The sequence below is a fragment of the Oncorhynchus gorbuscha genome, linkage group LG09, assembly GCF_021184085.1.
Source record: "Oncorhynchus gorbuscha isolate QuinsamMale2020 ecotype Even-year linkage group LG09, OgorEven_v1.0, whole genome shotgun sequence".
NCBI lineage: Eukaryota > Metazoa > Chordata > Actinopteri > Salmoniformes > Salmonidae > Oncorhynchus > Oncorhynchus gorbuscha.
This window is the reverse complement of record NC_060181.1, coordinates 21105482-21120266: the sequence shown is the minus strand read 5'-3', so window position 1 is coordinate 21120266 and position 14785 is coordinate 21105482. Positions and strand designations below refer to the sequence as shown.

Sequence of the window (14785 nt, the reverse complement as noted above, 5' to 3'; positions counted from 1 at the left end):
ATCCAATTTGTAGTTCCAGTCTTGTCCCTTCTATGCAACCCCTCTACGGACTCAGGAGAGGCAAAGATCGAGAGCCATGCATCCTCCGAAACACGAACCTGCCAAGCCTCACTGCTTCTTGACACACTGCTCGCGTAACCTGGAAGCCAGCCGCACCAATATGTCAGAGGAAAAACTGTCTAGCTGGCGACCGAAGTCAGTGGATGGCCAAACCCTCCCCTAACCCGGACGATGCTGGGCCTATTGTGTGCCGCCTCATGGGTCTAACCCTCCCCTAACCCCGACGATGCTGGGCCAATTATGTGCCGCCTCATGGGTCTCCCAAGGAGACCGCAGCCTGGGATCAAACCTGGGTCTGTAGTGACGCATCAAGCACTGCAATGCAGTGCCTCAGACCGCTGTGCCACTCTGGAGGCCCTGTTTTTATTGTTTGTCAGACATATTTTCTGAGGAAAACAATCAGACTCAGAAAACTATTTGTTTTGTGTAAGCGTATCCACACTGTCCTAGCATGTCTAGGCAATGTGTGATTGTCTTGCTTATAGCTGCCTCTGAAGTTTTTATACTCTGCAGAAATACGGACTGCTATTTCACTCTGTATCTTTCCTCTTGGCCGTGTGGCTCTTGGGAACAGAACTGCTGAGCTGAATGTAAAGATCGTGAATTGAGGGTGATTTTGTGCACAGTGAAACGTGGAATAAGCTGCATACTCAGTCAGTTCCCTGGGATATGCAGATTAAAGGATGACGTGCAGTGGGATTTTGAAGTATTTTCTCAGGCATATTGGGTTCACGGGCGGCATATGATGATTCCAATAATCCACCAACAAAGTTTGATTGGTAGTTTTCCCTAAAAATAAGTAATGGTGTCATATCTTTTCTGAAATAGAGTTATATAATTTAAGTTCAAGAAATGTACAACAGATTTCATATAGCATTTCCTGGAACACCAATGTCTTTTGCGTTCCAGAGGCATTCGGGTTTTGAGCTAATGACACTGGACGAGCCCTGCGATAACCATAAATGATAAAACATAGTTGTTTTTCTGCTTCCAGAGAGTGGATACTTTCACCTTCAAAAAGGGCATGGTGGAAAGATTCCCTTACCTCTACCATTAAACCCCTTTGACCTTGCATTTGAGACCACAGGTGCAAACTGATCTTCCTTCTGGACATCAGTGATTGTGACTGCCAGTGCCATATGCTCAATATGCCTATACCACTGCTGGCCAGCCTGCCAGAGAGAGGCCCTCAGGGGCTAGGATCATTTAATTGCCTGTAAACAAAAACAGGCTGCAGAAAGTGACACGGAGGCAGCTGCCATTAATCTTGCTGTCATGTTTTGTTATAATATTTCCCCTGTCATGACATAATCATGGATATTTAAATCCCACACACGCTCATTAATACTTTTCGAGCCTCTCTCTTTATCCTGCACCTTAAACTACAGATCGTCTGTCTGCTCTGTAAGCTGATGCATGCAGGTAGGGATGACATTACACACACATACACACACACATACAAACACTTCAGGGGTTGTGTCTTCCTTGTGAATGCAAGGGGGTTGACCTCTGCTGGACATAGTGATTAGCTGGACCTGCTCACCAATCTGTCCGGTGCTGAGAGAGATAATGAGTTGATCATTTCTGATGCAGAATGTGTTTGTGACTTACATCAGAGAGCAAGCACAACAAAGCCTTCAGAATAATATAATAATAATAAATATATGCCATTTAGCAGACGCTTTTATCCAAAGCAACCTACAGTCATGTGTGGATACATTCTACGTATGGGTGGTCCCGGGAATTGAACCCACTACCCTGGTGTTACAAGCACCATGCTCTACCAACTGAGCTACAGAAGGACCACTACAGAATGGTGGGTGCAGTAGTTCGTGGCTGTGGGAAATAGCAGGGGGAGTTAGTACTTACTGCTAGTACTGGACTAGAGTTGTTAATAGGCCATACACACATGGCGAAATTACCACAGAACAGGTTGATTTGTCCCACCCAATCATTAGCTTTAAAGATGCATTATGCAGAAATCGCTCAGCCTTTCCCTGGTTGCTAAAATTCTAATAGTTTCAGTTTATTCGACAAAATAAGCACCTATAGTGTAGAGAATCGTTGTACCATATAAACAGCTGTGAAATATATTTTCTATAACCAAAGATATTTTATTTTCAGCTGTTTGAAGCTGGTGTACGAAACTGAAAGATGCAACAACGAAATTTAAGAATGGGAAGCATAGCAATATTGCATATAGAACAGATTTACCGCTTCTTACACTTGCTTTTAACGAGTGTAGTGTCTTAACACTTAGTACGTATTTATGTAATAAGAAAGACTCTGAATACAAGCAATTGAACTGGAGCTTCACATTTACTCAAACAGGTTAGTACCAGAATAACATAGAACAATACTGCGCATGACCAAGGGCGCTTCATCCTTAAAGGGGACATCAGTAATTAACAGAACATAACATTCCTTCTCTTATACAATCAGAGTTACTTGTACCAAACCACAACTGAAACATTTCCCAGAACTTGTTGTAGTTATTTTGCATCTTTTAATTTGAACTTGAACAGTTTTTGTTTGTTTGTTTATAAGTCTAGTCTGTCTGGTGGACGGTGCCTTCGTTCTGGGTAGCGCCTCAGATTGTCTGGAGGCTCCTGAACATCCTCAGTGTGTGCTTGTTCCATTATAGCGTCTGCTATAGCAGCACCTTCATCAACACGTTCCCTTCTTTCAGCCTGGGGTCTCTCTACTGCCCCACCGTCCTCTACAGTTCCTTGTGTGTCACTCTCGGGAGCTCTCTGTGCCTGTTCTCTCTCGATTGTTGTGCTGTTTCCCGTGGAATGCATTTGGTTAATGTGACGCCGCCACATTATGTCTGGGCTCACTTGAACCTGGTAAGTTCTGGGTCCCGTTTGTGTGTGTACGGTCCCTCTTGTCCATTTCCCTCCTCTTCTGTAGTCTCACACCATCACTTCCTGTCCTGTTTGGAGATGGCGCTCCCGGCCACCGGAGAGCATCTTGGCTTGTTTGTTCAGCACTTCATTACGCCTATTTGGCTTCATGATGTCCAGCTGTGTGCGGAGAGGCCTCCCGAACATCAGTGCGGCTGGGCTTTCATTTGTTGTGCCATGTGGGGTGTTTCGGTAGGAGGCCAGGAACTTGGCCAGTTTTGTTTGCAAAGTCCCTTCGTCTCGTTTTGCTGCACGGAGTCCTTGCTTTAGAGTTTGCACAAAGCGTTCTGCCAGCCCATTGGTGGCAGGGTGGTACGGAGCTGAAGTTGAGTGTTTGATTCCATTTACTGACATGAATCTTGTAAACTCGTCACTTACAAAAGCTTGCGCATTGTCACTTACCAGCTGCAGTGGCAAACCGAAGCGTGCAAACGTTGTTCTGAGACACTCTATCGTCTGAGCTGAGGTGGAGGAGTCAGTGCAAAACACCTCTGGCCATTTGGAATGGGCATCCACTATAACCAGAAACATGTGCTTTTCAAAAGGACCAGCGTAGTCCACATGAATTCTCTGCCATGGCTCTGCGGGCCATTCCCATGGGTGGACTGGGACAGGAGCAGGCATGTGAAGGGTTTCCAAACATCCACTACAGTTCTTTGCCATATTTTCTATCTGTTGGTCCAGACCTGGCCACCAGAAGTGGCTCCTTGCGAGCAGCTTCATTTTGACAATTCCAACATGACCTTCATGTAGTTGCTGCAAGACTCGATGTTGGCATTTCTGGGGTATCATGACTCTCATTCCCCACATCAAACATCCCTGGTACGTTGTAATTTCGTTTCTCCGCTGGAAATACGGAGTCAGCTCCTTTCTGCCAGTAGCTGGCCATCCTGACATGGTGTAGGTGTACACTTTTGACAAGGTCACATCTTTCCTTGTCTCATGTTTGATAACTGTGCTTGTGACCGGTAGTGCCTCGAGCTGAGCGGTATGGAACATGTCCACTGCATCCACCCTCCTTTGCCTTTCTCTTGTACATGGCAGTCTGGATAATCCATCTGCATTTGTGTGGAGGGATGACGGCTTAAACTCAATGTCATACATATGACTGGCAAGGAACAGGGCATATCGCTGTAACCTGGCTGCTGTCATTGCCGGAATGCCTTTCTTTGGACTGAAAATGGAAAGCAACGGCTGGTGATCTGTAACCAGTGTGAAACGCTTGCCAAATAGGTATGCGTGGAATTTCTTGACGCCCCACACTAGTGCCAGTGCTTCTTTGTCAATTTGTGAGTAGTTTTTCTCTGCATCATTCAATGTTCGTGACGCAAATGCAACTGGCCTCTCTGACCCATCTTTCAGTGTGTGTGAAAGGACTGCCCCTAATCCATAAGGGGACGCATCACAAGCCAACTTCACTGGCATTTCAGGGTCGTAATGCATCAGGACCTGTTCAGATGTTATGAGCCGTTTTGCCTCCAGAAATGCATTTTCACATTACTCTGTCCACCGCCATGTCCTATTCTTTTCCAGGAGCTGATTTAGAGGCTGGAGTACTGCTGAAAGGTTTGGGAGGAATCTTCTGTAGTAATTGATCAGTCCCGTGAAAGATCTCACTTCTGTGATATTTTGTGGTCGTGGTGCCTGTACCACTGCCTCGATTTTGTCCTGTGTTTTGTGCAATCCATTACAGTCAATCTCATGTCCACAGAAGACAATCTTGTCTTTGAAGAACTCACACTTCTTTAAGTTTGCCTGTAGACCATACTCTTTCAGTCTTTTCAGGACCTCTTCCAGGTTAGCCAGGTGCTCTTTGTCGGTGCGTCCTGTTATGATCATGTCATCCAGGATACACTGGGTTCCTGGGATTCCTTGCAAAATCTGGTCAATAGTTCGTTGCCAAATGGCTGGGGCTGATGCAATGCCAAACACCAGGCGGTTATACCTGTATAGCCCTTTGTGTGTGTTTATTGTCAGGTACTGTTTGGAACTCTCTTCAACCGGTAGCTGCAGGTAAGCCTGTTTCAGATCGATTTTACTGAAGTGTTTCCCACCAGCTAGTGCAGCAAAGATGTCATCTAGGCGTGGTAGGGGGTATTGGTCCACATGCAACATTGGATTCACAGTTACCTTGAAGTCCCCACACATTCTAACAGACCCGTCTTTCTTCACAATAGGAACTATGGGTGTGGCCCATTCGCTTCTGTCCACTTTCGTCAGGATCCCTGTATCCTGCAAGCGATCGATTTCCGCTTCCACCTTTGGTCTCAGGGAGTATGGAACAGATCTGGCTTTGCAGAATTTTGGGGTTGCATCATCTCTTAGTACAAGTTTTGCTGTGAAGCCTTTTACTGTTCCCATCTGATCACTGAAAACTGTATTGTATTTATTCCGCAAGTGTTCCAGTGTTTGGTCTGTGCCTTTCTCTTTGGACTGGAACGTGTGGAGCATTTTCAAGTCACACCAATTCAGCTTTATTTTTGAAAGCCATTCCCTGCCAAATAATGGGGGGCCAGTTCCAGGCACCACATACAGCTGTAACTGCTGTGTTTGCCCCCCCATAATGCACTCTGACCTGCAACGCCCCCATTGGGCTCAATCTCTCTCCTGAGTATGTCTTCAGCAACACATTTGTGTTCTTCAGCTTGATAGCCTTAAAGTGCTCATTGTAGACAGTAGTGGAAATAATAGACACTGCAGATCCTGTGTCCAGCTCCATTTTGAGGGGTTTGCCTTTGATATCTGGTGTCACCCATATTATGCTACTGCTGGGAGAAGTCACTGTGTTTAACTCCACTGTACCAATTAATCGTTCATCTGAATCACTGCCACTGTTCCCTGCTAGTGCATTCACAGACCCTTTAATTTTCTCAGTTTTCCTGTTGTGACTGAATTTGGCTTTGCATGCTCTTTGAATGTGCCCCCTTCTACTGCATTTGTGACAAATTTTGTCTTTGAAACGGCAGTCCTCTGCTCTGTGACCATCTCTGTCACACCTGTTGCATTTTTCGGCCACACGGGGGGCGTTGACGACTGCGTGAAAACTTGTGCAGGGAAATTTGTGACAGGTCGGTACTTCTTTTACTTTGCAACTCAAAAGTATCTTTATTCGCGATTTCCATAGCCACAGCAATTTCAACAGCCTTTGCAAATGTGAGCTCTGATTCTGTGAGCAAACGTTTTTGAATGTGTTCATGTTTCAGTCCACAAACAAATCTATCCCTTAATGTGTCATTTAGGTTCTCTCTCAACTGGCAATGTTCAGACAGTTTCTTCAACACTGCTACATATGTATTAACACCCTCCCCTCATTCTGATCTCTCTTGTGGAAACGAAAACGTTCTGCGATGAGGAGTGGTTTAGGTGATAGGTGATTTTGCAATATCTCCACAATCTCTGTGAATGTTTTATTTGAGGGCTTCAGAGGGGCAGTCAGATCTCTTAGCAAACTGTATGTTTTTGGGCCAATTAAACTCAACAACGCTGGCACTCTCTTGTTATCAGCAATGTTGTTTGCAATGAAGTACTGTTCCAGTCGTTCAATGTAAGTTGCCCAGTTTTCTTGCGTGTCATCAAACACATCTATTTTCCCGATGCTAGCCATTCTCTTTACCTCCGGCTCCACGGGTCTTTGATCTGCCGCCTCGTTCTCGTCAGCTCTCCCCTCGTCCTCACTGCTTGCTAGCTGTTGTGCTAAAGAGTCAAAATCTTCCTCTCTTCCTACGAACTCCATCTGTATTCGTGATGCACACTGCAGGTAATCATCCTCGTCGCCATTGTAGTGTCTTAACACTTAGTACGTATTTATGTAATAAGAAAGACTCTGAATACAAGCAATTGAACTGGAGCTTCACATTTACTCAAACAGGTTAGTACCAAATAACATAGAACAATACTGCGCATGACCAAGGGCGCTTCATCCTTAAAGGGGACATCAGTAATTAACAGAACATAACAACGAGAATGACAACTCTGTAAACACATTTTCTATGTGAATTTTGTTACGTCGCCAAAAAAGTTACATAATGCAGCTGTAAAAAAAAAACACACAACATAAATGTGCATATGAAGACGTCATATTCAATGACAAAATGTGTAGAATTGCAAGACATTAGCGTCAACGGTCAACTTTGAACACTAAAAACTGTCCAATTCCTCCCCTTTCTCAATTTTCAAACAGTAATGGGGTTGTGCCCTTTAGTGGTTCATCGATGTAACATTCTAATGCGAGCCGTGACTGAAGTAGTTAGTTTGTTAGCTAAGATAGCTACTTATAGCTAGCCAGTAACTCCTCCGGTATGTGTTGATATAATTTCACAGGACTTGTTTTTGGACTGAAGCTGTAGAGATCGGTAAGAAATGGCACTTCTGTAGCCAATTATTATTATAATTATTTTTTTTTTAAAATCATCATGACCTAGTATGACGGTGCATTGATCAGTTCTACAGTTTAAAGCTGTAATTTTTGCGTTTTTGCCCAAAGTTAACCGTTAAAGTAACTGTCCGGTGTTTCCAGATTTCTACATAAAAATGGTAAAAGGCATGTTAAAAAAAGCAGCTTTTCTGTTTTGGAATAGAGTGTGCGTACCCTAACAACAGAATAGTGTGGGTATATTCCAGTCATTAAAAATATTTGTGTGACTAGACCGCTGATTGACCATCTCATCCTGCTCAGAAGGATTAAATAATATCAAGCGTTTTTTAATGGTGGGATTTGAGGTGGGATTGAAGTGTTTAAATATATATATATATATATATATATATATATATATATATATATATATATATATATATATATATATATGCTTTGGCCACCAATACAAGTATAGAATGATTCAACAACATTATTTGGGTATGGGTTAACAGAATACGAACTTCTCAATGTGAGATTTTCAGACAGTTAGTTTAACTGCAAAATGTCTTCTCATTCACATGGCAAAATGTATAGAATGGCAAAAGATGAGCTATAAAACAGCACATTTTTATCTCTGCCCCATGGAAAAATCTGTAGAATTGCAGGAAATTAGCTTTAAAACTGCAAAATTTTCTCTTAAATGCACAGGTGTTTCAATGTAAGCTACATAACAACAAAACATCTGTCCGTTTAAGATAGAGATATCTGTTATTGGATGTGTCTCAAAACACCGCATACGCCACTGTCACACTTCCACACCTGCGGTGAAAGGTGGCAGAGCTAGAGCCATGTTTGTCAGACAATGTTCCATCCCAAAAATCGGTCTTCTCATGAAAACATCTGTAGTGTCAGAACGGTTTGACCTAAAAAAACTATTATGACCACTCCATGGAAAGGGGAGACTCTCACAATGACGTTTTGCTCGACGAACCCCAGAAGTGTCACAGGACTCGGCTGAAGGTAACCGGTACAGGTAAAATAAAATAAAAAGACTAATGGAAGTATGAAGGTGGTTTCATGCCTACCCCCAAAACTGTGTTAAATATGTGTAAAATAAATGTAGATTTAGGAAAGACACTTCAAAACCTTGTTTCTTATGATATATTTTTTTACTTTCCTTTTTGCCATTTACAAGTGTGTTATTCAATGCATTTCTATTAACTTTAGTAGTAATGGCCAAAATAAATATTTTATCAAATAATTTGTTTATATATTTTTGGTATACCTAAAGGAGACCTAAAATTCCACATCGAATAGCTAAATGATCCATAGTATGACCATCTTAAAACAATTCCATATGTCAGCTTAGCACCACCCCCAATATATTTGAATAGGGATTTACCATCATGAAATGGACAGACTGAAACACACATAAGAGTGAGGGAGAGGAAACATTATGTCTGTTTAACTCATACTATATATTGCTGTGGATCTGTTGGGGAGGTATGTGAATTGGAGTGTGTCCAGGGTTTGAGGCTGTAGTCAGAGATGTGAGTGTTACGAGGCGGTAGTCATTTAGGCTGGTTACCTTGGCAATCCTGTTGGTCGGAACATGTAGGTATTATTGAAACATGTAGGTATTATAGACTGGGTCAGGGAGTCAGCACATGCTCTGAGTACACATCCTGGTAATCTGTCTGTCCCTGTGGCCTTGTGAATGTTAGCCTGTTTAAAGGTCTTACTCACATTGGCTACGGAGAGCGTGATCACACAGTCGTCTGGAACAGCTGGTGCTCTCATGCTTGGCTCAGTGTTGCATGCCTTGAAGCGAGCATAGCAGGCTTTCTTATAAGCGTCCGGATTAGCTTCCGCCCCTTGAAAGCTCTAACCTTTAATTCAATACGGATGTTGCCTGTAATCAATGGCTTCTGGTTGGGATATATACATACGGTCAATGGGAGAACAACTTCGTCAGTCCACTTATTAATGAAGCCGATGACTGATGTCGTATAGTCCTCAATGTCATCGGATGAACCCCGGAACATATTCCAGTCTGTGCTAGCGAAACAGTCCAGTAGCTTAAACTGGTACTTCCTTTTTGAATGTTTGCTTGTAAGCAGGAATCAGGAGGATAGAGTAATTGTCAGATTTGCCAAATGGAGAGAGAGGGAGAGCTTTGTATTCATCTCTATGTGTGGAATAAAGGTGGTCTCGATTTAATTTCCTCTTGTTGTACATGTGACTTGCTGATAGAAATGAGGTAAAATGGATTACAGTTTTCCCGGCGCTGCGTCTGGAAGAGCATTTTCTTGTTTACTTATGGCCTTATACAGCTTTTTGAGTGTGGTCTTAATGCCTGCATCGGTTTGTGGTGGTAAATAGACAGCTACGACGAATATAGATAAACAACTATCTTGGTAAATAGTGTGGTCTACAACTTATCATAAGGTACTCAGGCGACCAAAACCTCAAGACTTCCTTCATATTAGAGATTACGCACCAGCTGTGGTTGACAAAAAGACACAAACCACCCCCCTTGGTCTTACCGGAGGTTGCTGTTCTGTCTTGGGGATACCTATCGGGCCGGCCGGACCTAGCTGTATGGCTTGCAGGCCAGACCTACTTATCTGGCCAGCTGGACGGACCTACCTATCTGGCTGGCTGGACCTACCTCTCTGGCCGGTTGGCCCGACGGACCTAGCTATCTGCAAGCTATCAGGCTGGGGGCCGGACCTTGCCACCTGGCCAGCCGGACTAAGCTATCTGGCTGGTTGGCCGGACCTAGTTATCTGGCCGACCGGTCAGACCCACCTGTCTGCCCGACTGGACCTATCTGTCTGGCCATCCGGACCCACCTACCTGGCCTCACTCTGACCCATAAAACGTATTTGCTAGATTCATGATAATGTTGTTAGACAAATAAAGGAAAGTGAACTTCAAAACGTGATGTGTTTTTCATGTTTATTTGCAGCTGTTGTTAAATAATGCATCTGCTAGCTTCTGACATGACTAACTGCAGCTAGAAAGAGAGCAGTTAATGGGTTACTAAAACATCTACAGATTGGTAGACTCTATGACTAATCCGTTTTCAGATTTTAAAAGCAGAGAAGGAGATGAAGATTTCATTCCCTCTATATTTTTGTCTAACTTGTTGGGGTAGTATTATTTTTTGTTCAAATGTCAGAATTGAGTAGCAGAGAAGTAGACAAAGATTTATACACTAACTTTCTGTCTAAGGTGTCAAAGTGGTCAAAGTAGCTGATTTGTGTCAAAAGTTGTATTAATACATTTACAGTAAATGGAAGATGGACAAAAAAACATCAAAAAGTGTAATATTTTAAAAAGTATAGATGATATCAAAAAGTTGTATACAATTCTGCACGTTTTGAAGTTAACACCATTTCTAGCTTAAACGGTGTACGAGGAGTAGCGTGCTACAGAATAATAAGAAGAAGAACAAGTAGTATGTTTATGTCCAATGGCCGATGAGCACCGATACCATTTACTGTATCTATAATTTCTCTTCATATGACAAGGATTGAAAAGGATTTGCCAGTAGTGTCACGACTTCCGCCGAGGTTGGCTCTCCTGCCCGTTCAGGCTGTGCTCGGCGGTCGTCGTCACCGTCCTATTAGCCACTACCGATCCCTTTTTCGGTTATCTGTTGGTTTTGTCTAATTGTTTTCACCTGTGTGTTAGTTAATTAGTATCTGTATAATATGTAGGTTGTCCCGCCCTTGTTTTGTGCGGGATTGTTTGTTTTTGTCATTTCGTTTCGGCTGTCGGTGTTTTTGTGTTTTATTTCTCCGGTTTGTCTGTTATTTTCCTGTTTTGGATATTTTTCACCCTGTGTGTATTTTTGGGTTGTGCGTGTTTGTTGTTCACCGGAGAATAAACCTCTATTCATTATTTGCTCTCTGCGCCTGATTCCACCCACCTTGACTAGTCGTGACAAGTAGATTGTCGACTTGATTCATGATGATGACTGCTTACTTTTGAAAGTATGATGTTGACATCAGTCCAGTTACGGTAGATATAACGTGATTTGACGTAATTTTATCTGTGGCCAATGACCTTTTGCCTTCTTTTTTATTTTATTTATTTATTGAACTTTTATTTAACTAAACAAGTCAGTTAAGAATAAATTCTCATTTACAATGACGGCCTACCAAAAGGCCTCCTGCGGGAACGGGGGCTGGGATTCAAATAAATAAATAAAATAAAAATATAGGACAAAACACACATCACGACAAGAGAGACAACACTATAGAGAGACATAAGACAACAACATAGCAAGGCAGCAACACATGACAAAACAGCATGGTAGCAACACAACATGACAACAATATGGTAGCAACACAACATGGTAGCAGCACAGTGTTGTCTCTCTTGTCGTGATGTGTGTTTTGTCCTATATTTTTATTTTATTTATTGGGTACCCAATGAAGTCACCGGCTTCATTGGGTACAGACAACAGCACAAGGGGCAAGAAGGTAGAGACAACAATACGTCACGCACCTCCCGGGTGGCGCAGTGGTTAAGGGCGCTTTACTGCAGCCCCAGCTGCGCCACCAGAGACTCTGGATTCACGCCCAGGCTCTGCCATAACCGGCCGCGACCGGGAGGTCCGTGGGGCGATGCACAATTGGCCTAGCGTTGTCCGGGTTAGGGAGGGTTTGGCCGGGAGGGAAATCCTTGTCTCATCACGCAACAGCGACTCCTGTGGCGGGCCTGGAGCAGTGCACGCTAACCAAGGTTTCCAGGTGCACAGTGTTTTCTCCGACACATTGGTGCGACTGGCTTCCGGGTTGGATGGCGCTGTGTTAAGAAGCAGTGCGGCTTGGTTGGGTTGGGTTGTGTATCGGAGTACGCATGACTTTCAACCTTTGTCTCTCCCGAGCCCGTACGGGAGTTGTAGCGATGAGACAAGATAGTAGCTACTAAACAATTGGACACCACGAAATTGGGGAGAAAAAGCGGTAAAAATGTATAAAAAAATGAAATAAAAAACAATACGTCACACAAAAGCAACTGTCAGTAAGAGAGTGTCCATGAGTCTTTGAATGAAGAGATGGAGATAAAACTGTCCTGTTTCAGTGTTTTTTTGCAGCTCGCTCCATCTGCTAGCTGCAGCGAACTGAAAAGACGAGCGAACCAAGGATGTGTGGGGACCTTTAACAGACTGTGACTGGCAGAATGGGTGTTGTATGTGGAGGATGAGGGCTACAATAGATACCTCAGATAAGGGGGGAGTGAGGCCTAAGAGGGTTTTATAAATAAGCATCAATCAGTGGGTCTTGCGACAGGTATACAGAGATGACCAGTTTACAGAGGAGTATAGAGTGCAGTGATGTGTCCAAATCTGATGACCGAATGGTGAAGAAGATCTAGCCGCTCGAGAGCACCCTTACCTGCCTATCTATAAATGATGTCTCCGTAATCTAGCATTAGGATGATCATCTGAATCAGAGGTAGTTTGGCAGCTGGGGTGAAAGAGGAGCGATTACGATAGAGGAAACCAAGTCTAGATTTAACTTTAGCCTGTAGCTTAGATATATGCTGAGGGAAGGACAGTGTACCTTCTAGCCATACTCCCAGGTACTTGTATGAGGTGACTACCTCAAGCTCTAAACCCTCAGAGGTAGTAATCACACCTGTGGGGAGAGGGGCATTCTTCTTACCAAACCACATGACCTTTGGAGGTGTTTAGAACAAGGTTAAGGGTAGAGAAAGCTGGACATTGACATTGGACATTAAAAAAACTTTGTTGTAGAGCATTTAACACAAAATCCACTGAGGTGCCAGCTGAGTACAATACTGTATCATCTGCATATAAATGGATGAGAGAGCTTCCTACTGCCTGAGCTGTGTTGTTGATGTAAATTGAGAAGAGTGTGGGGCCATACCTCCCCAAGCCTTGGGGTACTCCATTGGTGACAGGCAGTGGCTAAGACAGCAGATTTTCTGACTTCATACACTGCACTCTTTGAGAGAAGTAGTTAGCAAACCAGGACTAGTGTCCCCATGAGTGACAGAACACGGAGCCAATCACGACACAACTAGAGAACATTTACCAACCCCTACGCTCTGTATTTTCCGCATTTTGGAGCTGCCTTACTCAAGATCATGTTTGTATACGTCTTTATTATCTCAATTATTATTATTGCTTTTTTTTTACATTGTTTGCAAACTGATACAAGTATTATTGCCAAAATAACATGCAAAACAGGATTTTTTTTTTACTGAACAGGGAGGCCCAAAACAGGCCCTGAATGATGGGTTGCCTCTGAGTATGTTGAAGACTTAGCTTTACAAGTCCCATTAAGTACTAAAAAGACGTTTGCTTCGCAAGTCCCATGAATAAGAATAACTGTATGTCGAAGATTGAAACTGGGGCTTTTGCTGCGCAAGGCCCACAATGGGTCTATTACACCACCTAGTGGATTCTACCCAATAACGCAATCAGAAGAGTTTAGAGATTGTTCGAGATCATGTAGGCTACGATGAAGCGCGTGTAATGTTTTATTGTAAAGGTTACAATGCCACCAATAAAATTAAAGCAACTGTCCCCTTAAATTGCAGTCTTCTGAAACAAAAATATACAGTTTTCCAGAGTGTGTTCAACTTCATTTCACCCATTAAGCTCTGTGAGCGAAATGTTTGTAGAATTTTTTGCCATGTATACCAGTATTTACGGCAACTCTGCTGCGGGGTAGAATTCAGAATGGCAGCGCCCATAATAGAAACATGCCATGTCTCATGTTGTGCTAATCGAACCCAAAATGTTATTTCATGGGGTCATTGCGTGTAGAAAATATAATTACGCCACTCTCTATGACCCAAAATGTACTCGTGTCAGTACATCATCAGTCTTGTCAATGTTGACAGCTTCTTGGAGTCCTTGGGTATAAGGCATATTTGCTGTGACAGTCAGCTTTACAGGAGAAAGGTGTTGTTGCTGTCCTGAATTGACAGCTCGGAGGGTGAACACAATCCAGTGAGTCCACAGAGAGGACTGTGGTGAGTAGCTACCTGCATGCTTCATCCATTGCTTTGATATGCTGATCATATATATTGATATGTTTCATCCAATGCTTTGATAGACTGTTTATGACAGTTGGTTGTCTTCCTCCCTGATGATGGTACAGAAACTCACCTGGTGTTAGGAGGGTCTGATAATCTACTGATTGTGTGGGAGGCCCTAGATGGGAAGGTGTGTTAACACTACTAGAAGCAGGAATTGGTCTCATCCGATTGGCACTTCATCAATCTACACACAATACCCCATAATGACAAAGCAAAAACAGGTAATTTTTTTAGCAACTTTATAAAAATAAATACTGATCACATTTACATAAGTATTCAGACCCTTTACTTAGTACTTTGTTAAAGCACCTTTGGCAGCGATTACAACCTTGAGTCTTCTTGGGTATGACGCTACAAGCTTTGCACACATGTATTTGGG

At 43.1% G+C, this 14785-nt stretch overlaps 1 pseudogene; it reads right to left on the bottom strand.

The window, feature by feature from the left end:
* Positions 1-2975: 2975 nt before the first annotated feature.
* On the bottom strand, positions 2976-5451 carry LOC124044328 (annotated as a pseudogene).
* Positions 5452-14785: the final 9334 nt, after the last annotated feature.